Below are 10,875 nucleotides of genomic sequence, written 5' to 3'. Positions count from 1 at the left end.
CTTCCATGATCCCTATTGCCAGAGGATAAGGCTAGATTCCTGAGCGTGGCATTTGAGGCCTTCATGATCTGGCCCCAACTGCCCTTTCCAGCCCATTTGCCCACCACTTCCTCCCGTGCAGCAGCCACTGGAAACCTGACCCTTCACACCATTCTACCTGTTCCTTCTGCCTCATGCCCTTCATCCCCTTCTCTATCATCCTTCAAGGCTTGGTTCAAATTCTTCCTGTTCCTTGGAGCCTGAACTGGCCCTGCTCCCCACTCCTGGGGCAGAACCCATCCCCGCTCACCCTCTCCTCCAGGTTCTGCCTAAATGGTGTGCACCACGCTGGTCCCAGCGCTTCTCATGTGACTGGCTGTGCATGTGCCAGTCTCCCCACCTGGACTGGGAAGTCCTTCAAGGGCAGAGGCCTCTTCCTACCCATATTTTTACCCCAGGACTTAGCAAAGGTACATGGCAGTAGTGCTGGTGGACAGGATGAAATGGACCTGACCTGACCTGGACCAAGTGCCCGCTTGGAAGGCTCGCTGGCTCAGGCACACAGACTGCACAGCAGGGATGAGGAGCATCGGTTCTGGCATAATTAGCCTGAGTTTGAGGCTGGGCTTCCCCTCCACCCCACGAGCTCTGTGATTTTGGTCAAGAGACTTACCCCCTCTGGTCCTCACTTTTCTTATCAATAAAATGAAGTTAATATTATCTACCTAATAGCATGTTGTGAAGATGAGATGAAATCATGCATGCCGAGTACTCAGGGTGTGCTTGGTGCCTGGTGAGCCCTCAGTAAATGAGAGCGATCATCATTATTATCAATTGCAAGGGTGAGGGGAATGTGTACAATGTGCAGACATCAGGAGCCACTGTAGACTGGGGTTGGCATCCAGCACGGTCTCATCAGCGCTTCTCAAATGCAGGTCAATATGGACCCTGCTGGGCTGGTAGCATCAGACTCTTCTGGGAAGCTTTAAAAGTCCAGTGTCCTAGAACCACCCTAGAGAGGTCTGGGGATGGTCTGACTTTTGAATCAGCAAGCCAGGTGATTCTAAAGCACACAAAGTCTTAGTCTTTTGTTTTTAAATGGGTTATTAAGGACTGGGATGTTTTGGAAGGTGATCCAGAGAAGGTGGGGGTTGTAAGCCAGGATTTAAACAGGCAATGAAGAGGCAAGGGTATGTCGGGCAGAGGACACGGGCAAAGCCCCAGAGGAGAGAAGGAGGAAGAGGTGGTCCTGAGAATCTGGAGGAGATGGGCTTGGCTGGAGCGATGGTGGCCAAACTCAGAGAGAGAGAACATGGAGCTTGTCGTGGGCTCCTTGAATTCTGCCGTGCAGCTCAGATTTGATCTGATGGGCAAGAAGACCTGCTGATGGTTCTTGAGTAGAGGAGTGACATGAAGAAAGGAATCTTTAGGGCATATTCTAGTTAATAAGTGCAAAAGGGACTGGAGGGGAACATACTGGTGGTGAGAAGCTTGGCTCATGGCCTGAGGCAGGAATTTAATTCCCAGCCTAGCCTGTGAAAGGTTTTTCCCACCTGTGAGAGTGGCCCTGGATAGATGCCAGGTCAGGACTGAAGCTTGGCAGAGCCAGTGTCTCCAAGTCCTTGTTGCTGACCACAAGGCCCGCTGAGTGGAGTGAGGAACCCCATGGATCTTGTCCAAGACACGAGAGCCCAGGCTAAGGCAGTACCTGGTTCAAAGACAGCCTGAGGTGGGGTGGCAAGTGGGGGCCCAAGTGACCCAGGAAGTGCCCAGGTAGGCAACAGACCCCTCAGGTAATTCTTTGGATGGTGAGAGTTCCCAAGCCACCTGTACATCCTCCACGTTGAACCCAGACAAGAGTGGACATGAGGTGGTGGGGAGGTGGGCAACAGCAGGCTTTGGATGTGTGATCAGCCCTGCTAGGGGTGGAGAGTGGTAGATTTCCCTCCTTCCCTCCCTCCCTCGCTCCTTCCCTCCCTCCCTCGCTCCTTCCCTCCCTCCCTCGCTCCTTCCCTCCCTCCCTCCTTCCCTCCTTCCCTCATCCCTCCATTCCTTCCATTCCTTCCTTCCTTCCTTTCTTCCTTCCTTCCTTCCCATTACAAACACTGTCTAAACACCTGCTTGGTGTCCCCAAACTTGCCCCATGCCAGGCACTGGGGACAGAGAGATGCGTCTGACACATGCCTGTCTGGGGGCGGCCACTCCCAGAGGAAACTGTAAAATGAATGGTGACAGGGTCAGTGTGGTCATTGCTGAGAAGAGAGAAGCACAGTGGAGATCTGACCCCGCCTGGGGAGTTAGCAAGAGCTTCTCAGAGAGGTGGCTACCTTGAGCTGTGTCTTGGAGTTTTCACCATGGAAGAAAGGGGAGAGAGAACAGTTTGGACAAAGGCTGGGAGCCCCGACTGAGGGCTGTGGGTGTGGAGGGTGGCTGGAGAGGACGCAGGCTGGGGACCTGATCAAGATGGCCTGTGGCTGCCACCATGGAGCACGTGGGAAAGCCTCAGGCAGTTGGACCGACAAGGACCCAATTCTAGGTTTCCAGAAAAGGAAGACTTTGTAACACTCAGAGTTGCCCAAAGAACATCCGACAGACAGAGATCACAATTCTTAACAGGAAATAAAATAATTTCAGCCGCAGGAAAGATCTGTGAACCCGTAAGAGAAACAAAACAAAACCATGGTCAACCTCAGGAATAATCAAAGGAATGAAAATTAAAACAAGAAACCATGTTTCACCCGTAACATTGGCCACGTTTTGTAAAGATGATGATAACAGGTGGTGTTGGCAGAATGTGGCGGAAAAGGGTTCTGGTTCACACTGCTGGTGGGAATTGAAATGATGTGAGTGTTTTGGGGGGGGGTGGGCAATATGGCAGCGTGTGGTTAGTGCCTCAGCATGTGGGCTACCCCTGGATTCTGCAACGCCCCATGTAGGAACTTATCCTAAGGAAATAAATCGGACTGGTGTGCCAAGATCACTCACAGAAGGGTATTTATTGTGGCATTGTTTATGATAGTTCAAATGTGGGAAGAATCGAAACATCCAATGATAGGAGATTGGCTAAATAATGCTATCTTTATGCCAGGGAATATATATGACCATTAAAATTATGACCCTCCCTATCAAACCCCTTTCACCTGCTCTCACAGCACCCCGTGCCTCTCTTTGGTAGCATATGTCAAAGTTGAAATTTCACATTTACTTGTGAATTTCTTCGATGACTTCCTGCATGACTCATTAGACTCAAAGCCCCGGAAAGGCAGAATCTGCATCTGTTGCGTTTATTATTGTGTCCTCGTCCTCGGTGCTTAGGGAAGTTCCTGAAACATTAGTCCCTCAATAAATAGTTGTTAATAAGTGACCGAGCCCATATTCCTTTTAAAAAAAAAATTGTGGTAAAGTATATATAACGTAAAACTTACTACTTGAACCATTTTTAATTGTATTGTTCAGGAACATGAGTCCATCACCATCACCACCTTCCAACCTCATTTTCATTTTCCCAAACTGCAACTCGGTGCCCATTAAATACTGACTCCCTCGCACCCCTCCTCCCAGCCTCTGCCAACCACCACTCTGCTTTCTTTTTTTAATCTCCTTCTTTCTCCCCATGAACCCTGAGTCTGTATTTCTTGATGCGAAAAGAGGTTCACGACATATAGTTAACAAAAAGAGAGAATATAAAGGAGAATGCAGCAAACACTGTTAATTCCTTCCTTCTCTGATTTTGTTTGGAGGGATGACATGCTTATTGCCAGGTGATACATTATGGTTGATCCAAAGCCAGGCATGACCATTCTGTTTCCCACTGTCAGTCTGGCCAGTGAGACCTGAAAAGAAATTTGTTGGGGTCACTTCCGAAAAAGTCTCCTGATTAAAAAAGCAACCGTAATTAGGTTTGCTGGCCTTGAATACAGATCCAGTGGCTGGAGCAACTTCAGCTGTCTTGCAACCATGAGGGAAATGCCAAGAGAATCACGGAGATTTTGGACCGATGAAATGGTGAACCAAAGCCAACAACCACTGGTCTTCTAGTCATGTGAGAAAATTTAGCCCCTATTTGATTAAGCTACACTATTTGCAGCTGAACTCACTCCCAATGGTCATAGACTATGACCCCATATATACCTATGTGCAAATAGAAATAGAAAAAAAAAAAAATGAAGAGATCTCTCTGGGTGGTGAGATTCTTCTTTATGAAATTTTTATAATGAGCATGTCAATAATGATCAGAAAATAACTTTTTTACATTCAAAAAATAAATGACGATGCTGGTTCCATTAAAAAAAAAATAGAAAAACAAAATATTGGGCCCCCGGAAAATAGCTCTCTCCCATCTGATCAAGGGGTCTTAGGAAAGCTCTGATGAACAAATTCAAGCAGTAAATGGGGGCTGAGACTTGACCAAAACAGCATGTGATTCTAGCCTTATGAAGGAGGCAGGGTCAACGTCCAGTGAAACATAAGACCCCAAGGCTCTGTGAAGAGAGGTCAACGGAGAAAGGTCCTCAGGGCAGCTGCCCTCAATGGCCCTCCTATCCTCCCATTCCTGCCCCTCCTGCAGCCCCGAAGGTCCTACTGCTCCCTCTGGGCATTGAGGCCAGACTCCTTGTTCCTGACGTAGGCATGTCCCTCAGCTCCCACAGGACGCTTCAGCCCTTGCCCAGAGATTAGGCCCCAGGCCTTCTCTGCTGGCTGCCTTGCCAAGCGTGTTAGGGCAGATGGATGACTGGATGACCGGATGACCAGGAGGAAGGGCAGTGCTGGAATCTGGGCCTGAGGCCTCAGGGAGACCAGGCAGCTGTGGGGGCAGCAGGTGGAGCTGATGGTTAGGAACACCTGTATTGGCTGAAAACAGGTTTACAACAAGCAAGTTGCTGTCTCTTCCCACAACAAACCTGGGATTATCTCGGTGAAAGTGACCCTGGGGAAAAGTGGAGGAAAGAAGAAAAAAATGCCAGCAGAGAACAAAAGGGAAAATACACTAAGGAATGGTGTTGATTCTCTACTAGGCAAATGTCCCCAGATAGCCAATGCGTTGCATGGGGACACAGGCTGCCATAACAACAGCGAGCATTCTTCTGCATGCCCAGCATGCTGCTCTTAGCCATGTACGTGTGTTAGCTAATGTGATCTTCACAAGAGGCAGTGCCATCAGAGATGGACCGGAGGAAAGTGTCTTGAAGGAGGAGCAGGGGCAGAGATAGGCACCAGGGACAAGGGTCACTTAAGGGCCGGGGGTGGGGCCGGGGAGGATAGACTAGGTCATCAGGATGGTTTATGTCCGTGCTCATTCTCATGAGGAATCTGGGTATCAGTTATGTTGCCCCCCTTCCTGTTTCTTTAGAATGGGGTGGACCGGCCTGGGTCAGTTTGCTGTCCCCACTGACTCCAGTCTCTTCCTTTCCTGCCTCCTCTTCCCTTCTGCCTCTCACCCCTCTGAATTATCATGCTCAAGCCCTCTCCCTGAGCCTTAGTTTTCCCATCAAAATAACGGGTGCCACCTCTTCCCATGGAGCACTTTTGATCTTCTTGTCTGGGGGGTGTCTAGACACTGCCCCTTATTCTCTGTGAGATCTTCCCTGGCCTCGGTTTCCTCACCCCTATAATGGGATAGCAGCCCTGCCTGCCTGCCTGCCTCACAGGGCTGATGTGAGGCCTGGGAGTGGGGTTAAGGTGGTTATGGCTGTGTTGGAATTCAGGGCTTCTGGCCCTTATACGAGGCTCAGCTGGCTGCCTTCTCTGCACCATTAACACTCTGACCAGGAGGTGATGGACCGAGTGAGGGCTAGTGGCCCCAGAAGAGAACAATGGCACATTCCTCCTGGTCCCCATCCCAACTTGCCCTGGGGCTGCTAAGGATTTTTTACTCTAGACCTCAGGGCACTTGATGCAAATTGGGTGCATGCCCTTGGGGTCTTTGGATCCAAATCTCTAGTGCAGTGATATAGTTGGGTGTTTGTGTGGAGGGGTAGGGGTGCCATCTGACCCTTTATAGCCTCTGTGCTTCCTCTCCCCGCCATGTGCACCTAATATGGTGAGTTCCTCCCTTTTGCTTGTGCTATCAGGGCATAAAGCATTTTCACCGTCCTCTCATTTGGCCTCACATCTCCATGGAAAGGCTGGAATTATTGTTACCATTTTACGGATGGGTGAACTGAGGCTTAGAGAGGGACACTGACTTGCCCAGGGTCACTTCACGGGTTTAGTGGCAGAGCTGGGATTAGTACTGTGTTCTGGTTCCCATCCCCGGGTCTTGTCCCATCTGCTGCCCAGCCCTGTCTGTTCAGGGAGTGCCGCCTGGAGGAGGTGACTCTGAGGTGGGTCCGGAAGGATATGCAGGTGTCAGGTGAAGAATGCTGGGAGGGGCACTCCAGCTGGGAATAGTATGTGAGGAGGCTTGGACCCCGCTGGTGGCTGCAGAGTGGAGTGGGCGATCTGGACCACTCCAAGCAGTGCTACATTTTCGGGGAGTAAATCTGTGGTTCCCACACTATGGGCTGCCTCACGATCTCCCGGGGAGCTTATGAAAGGCAGATTCCTGGATTCCGAGCCAGTCAGAGGCATCTGTGCTTCCCACAGACTGGTTCTCCACTCCCGCCTCCTACGGCTCTGTCGCAGGTTGTCCCTGGGCCGCTCTTGGAGAAATGCAGCAGGACTGAGGAGACCAAGCGCAGAGCGGTGTGCGCGGGAGGCGGGGGGCGGGGGAGGTGCGGAGTGAGCCGCAGCGGTAACTGTAGGAGCGGGGCCCTATTTAAAAGTGCAGTGTTCTCATCCACCTTCGCTGCTAACTCGTTTTCCCCCTTCCCTTTTCAGTTTTCTCCATAGCTCTTGTCACCAGCTCCCATACTGCACATCTGACTTCTTTATTATGTTTTACTCTACAAGTGTGAGAGCTACATGAGGGCAGGAGTTTGTCTGTCTTGACATAACCCACTGATGTAACCCAGCATCTAGGAGAGTACTTGGCACATGAAAAGTGACAGTGGGGGCTGTTGTTCTGTTTTGTTTATTCTCATTTGAATTTTAAGGTGGAAGACACCTGAGTGTGTTCGAAGGCTGGCAGGAAAAGGGGACAGCAAGCTTTGGTGTGTACAAGATGGAGACAGAACGTCAGAGAATTGTTCCTGGAAGAAGCTGGGGGAAGGCCGGGCCCCCCCAGCCTGCTGGACCTGTGCTCCCTCTAAGCCTGAGGGGGAGAGCTGGTGTGTGGTGGAGAGGCAGTGCATGAGGTGGGCGCTGCTAGCCTGCATGTTCTCCATGAAGCGGCAGGCAGGGGAACCCCTGGGAACAGAGGGGAGGGGGTGGAGGCTTGTGGAGTGTGGTGGGTCTGATGTAGCTCCTGAGGGGACCTTTTGGGAGCTGGTAAAAGCATTACTGAGGCTGGCACTCTGGTTGGACCTCCTTTTGTTCAGAAGCTCCCAGGATACCGTCCTTCCCAGGAGGGGGCCTCAAGAGACGTTAAAAACCAGCTTCCTGTCCTAACATCCCTAGCTGGCCCATGCACTGCTCCCTGGGCTTGTCACCTCATTATAGCTAGACCACACATCCTGAGTTGTCTCCTCCAGGAAGCCTTACTGGATGCAGTGCCCATCTTCTGGGCTCCCATAGCACCTAGTCTGCCCATTCTTCATGTGACTCTCTCCTCCTACTTCTCATCACAGAGGTCTGTGCTCTTTCTTACCTGCCTCCCTGTCTGCCCTGCAGGGTCTGATTCGTCCCAGGGCCTAGAGCAGGCCACCAGGCTCTGCCTGGCTGCGAGCTTAGGCCCTGGGTTCTCACGTCATGCATTGGACGCCCTCTGCTGGCCCAGCTGGGCATGGGCACTGCTCCCAAGTGGCTGGAGGTCATGCTCTCTAGGTCTATCTCCTTCCTTCCTAGCCCCTTCCTTCCTCCCTTTCTGAAACCCATCCCTGTGCCCTTGAAATCCTAGTTCATCACCCGCAACCCTCTGGTCCTCAAACGGCTCTCAGAGCATTCCTTCCTCTTCTTCTCTGCCTAAAGTCCCTCTATTCCCCAAGCACACTGCTTACTCACCTTCCTATAGCCTTTTACCTGGGGCTGGAGGTGTGATAGGGGTCCTCCTTGCTCCTCACTGCCTCTTCCAGATCATGTCCTTCTGTCCTCCGTAAATGCTCGACGTTGAAGCTCCTGTCATCAGATTATACCCTTTACATACTGGAGACTTAGCTCACAGTCACTGTCTCCTGCTGGGGTGGTTCCAACACCCTCTGGACTCTCAGCTCCCCCTCCTCCAAAGACCTCACCATTATACTCTTCACCTCGTTGCCACCTGTAGCTATATTTCCTCCAGAACCTCAATTTCAAATACCCACTGTCTGATCACTACTTTCCCTTTTTCCCAGCCCACTCCCAAACTCCCACATTCTTCATCAATACCTGCGACACCTACTATCCATCAATGCTGCTGACTTTGCACCTCTGGCTCTCACTCACCTCCTCACACATCTCACCTCCGCCCGGCTGAGACCCTCGTCCAGCTTATCGCCACTCTTTGCTCACAGTCGACCCCCTTGCCCCATTATTATCATACTTAGTGGGGAAAAGTCCAACCCGGCTTAAACTCAAGTGTCCACCAACTCGGTTCCAGAGAGGCAAACATGCTTTCTGGTTTCACTCAACTATCAACCACAAACCTCCAGTGGGCCCTTGAGGCCGCCCTACAAACCCACGCATTTCCTGAGCGCATCGCTCTTCTCGACTTATTTTACTTTTTATTTTAAAGATAAGGAAATAGAAGCACAGAGAGGACTGAGTGACCTGCCCCCAGAGACTATGCCCCTAAACCCCACAGATGACTACGTATTATACCTTCTCCTGTCTCCTCAAACCTCCAAAACCTTCCTCCCCATCCTTCCTTCTAGCTGATGCCTTGCTTCTTTTTTTTGAGAAGATAAATGCAATAGAGAGCCTCTAGCAGTTTCCACTCCACATGCCCCCACCACCTGTACCTCTGCCCTCCTTCACCTTCCTATCTTTTATTAGGATAGTGTTTGTTTTGCTGTTTCAAAGACAAACCCTCCACTTCTGCACTAGAAATCATCTCTTTTCATCTAAGAAAGATCCCACCTCTTGCACTGCCAACTTCTCTCTCTCTACTGTATTGACTACAGGCGGTTTAACTTCTGGAAGAATAGCTTAGTGTGTCTCTGTGTGCATACATGTGCATATATGTGTGTGTGTGCATGTGTACACCAGGAGAGGAGTTCCTGGTTGGCAAGGAGGGCCAGGCCACCAGCATTTCTCACTGTCCTCTCCACCACCAGGCATTGTGGCCATGATGCTGACTGCAGAGCTGGAGCTCACCCTGGCCGAGCTGAGGCAGAGACTGACCCACTTCTCTGCCAAAGGCGTCTTCAACGAGGTCTGGTTCCCTGAGGACCAGCGGCTGCTGACCCCCAACCTCATGGCCACACTGTCCCCCAGCACTCAGAGAACAGGTCAGCAGGACGGCAGTGTGGGCAGAGTCCGGACTGGCTTGGGAGGGCTTGGGAGGTCCGTTCGATCTTGCCAATCTCCCCTCTCCCTGGCTTGTGGAAGGAGGGTTATAGCACTGTCTCCTAGAAATGGGGAGACTGAATGAGAGTGGGCTCCAGACGGCCTTGCTACACTTTCATAACATGTTTTAATAGAAAAAATGGGTCACGTTCTTTAAGCACCTTCTCCCCTATCGGGAGCCAAAGGTTTGGGTTGTCTGTAAGCAGCACCCTTGATGGAGGCTCCCTTGGCTAGCCTGCCTCGTTATGTTGCCATGAAATGAAGAACTGGAGCTCCAGGTTGCAGCCCCAAAGGCACTTTTGGACAGGCAGCGTGTGAGTGAGAGTGGCTCAGAGGCCAGATCTGAAAGTGGAGATGACATTTGGTTTAATCCTGGCTCTGCCAATCAACAGCTGTTTTGACCTGGGCAAGTTACTTAACCTCTGTGCCTCAGGTTCCTCATCACTAAAATGGGGACAATGCTAAGCACTGAGCTTGGTGCTAGGACAATATAAATGCTAGCTATCATTGTTATCACCTATTGCTTTAAAAATCCATTCTCTGATACAAGTACCTATGGATGGGCCGCCTGAGCAGGGAGCAGGAAGTTGTAGATGGGGACTTTGTGGGAGTTCAGGGATAATGCCCTTCGGATCTGGAAGGGCTGAGAAATCCTGCTTGGATGGAGCGTGGGATGCCCTGGAAGAGTTTGGGACAATGGCAGGTAGTGAGCCTGGCTCAGGAGTTCATTCTCCATCGAGCATATACTGGGGAGCCACTGAAGATTTAGGAGCAAGAGGGTGACAAGGGACAGCTATGAGTTTGGAGCGGCTCTAGGAAGAGCAGGCTGGTGAGGTGTGCAGGATGGATCTTCAGTGGAAAGATGAGCCCAGTCAGGTGGCTGGCACCCTTGTCCAGGGGAGAGGCCGGAACAGGTCCAGTGTGCCACTGGCCATGCTCCTCTCTGGGGGCCCGGCTTGGCCACTGTGTTCTGATCACTCACTCCTTTGGGAACGCCCAGCAGAGGGATAGGCCAGTCTGAAGTCATGGGAGCCATAGAACCTCACACCCTATGAAGCACATCCCAAAGAGTTCCATTTCACAGCTAAGGGAACTGCACCCTGGACACGCCAAATGACTTTCCCAAGGCCGCCAGCTAGGATAGCGGGATTCTAGTAACTGAGATCCTGACACGTAGAGCATTTGTCCTGTGCCAGGCGCTGTGCTCTGCTTCACACTCAGTCCTCATTTCATCTTCACAGCCTCCTTGTGAGGAGGGGCTATGACACTTTCTATTTTACATATAGGGAAACTGAGGCTTGGTACAGCTGAGCACCACTCTCTGAGGTCTCATAGCCAGGGGCTGTGTCTGACTCCAAAGCCCAGGGAGGGGGG

The sequence above is a fragment of the Pteropus vampyrus genome, unplaced genomic scaffold (genome assembly GCF_000151845.1).
Source record: "Pteropus vampyrus isolate Shadow unplaced genomic scaffold, Pvam_2.0 Scaffold170, whole genome shotgun sequence".
Lineage (NCBI taxonomy): Eukaryota > Metazoa > Chordata > Mammalia > Chiroptera > Pteropodidae > Pteropus > Pteropus vampyrus.
Note: the sequence above shows the minus strand (reverse complement) of the source record.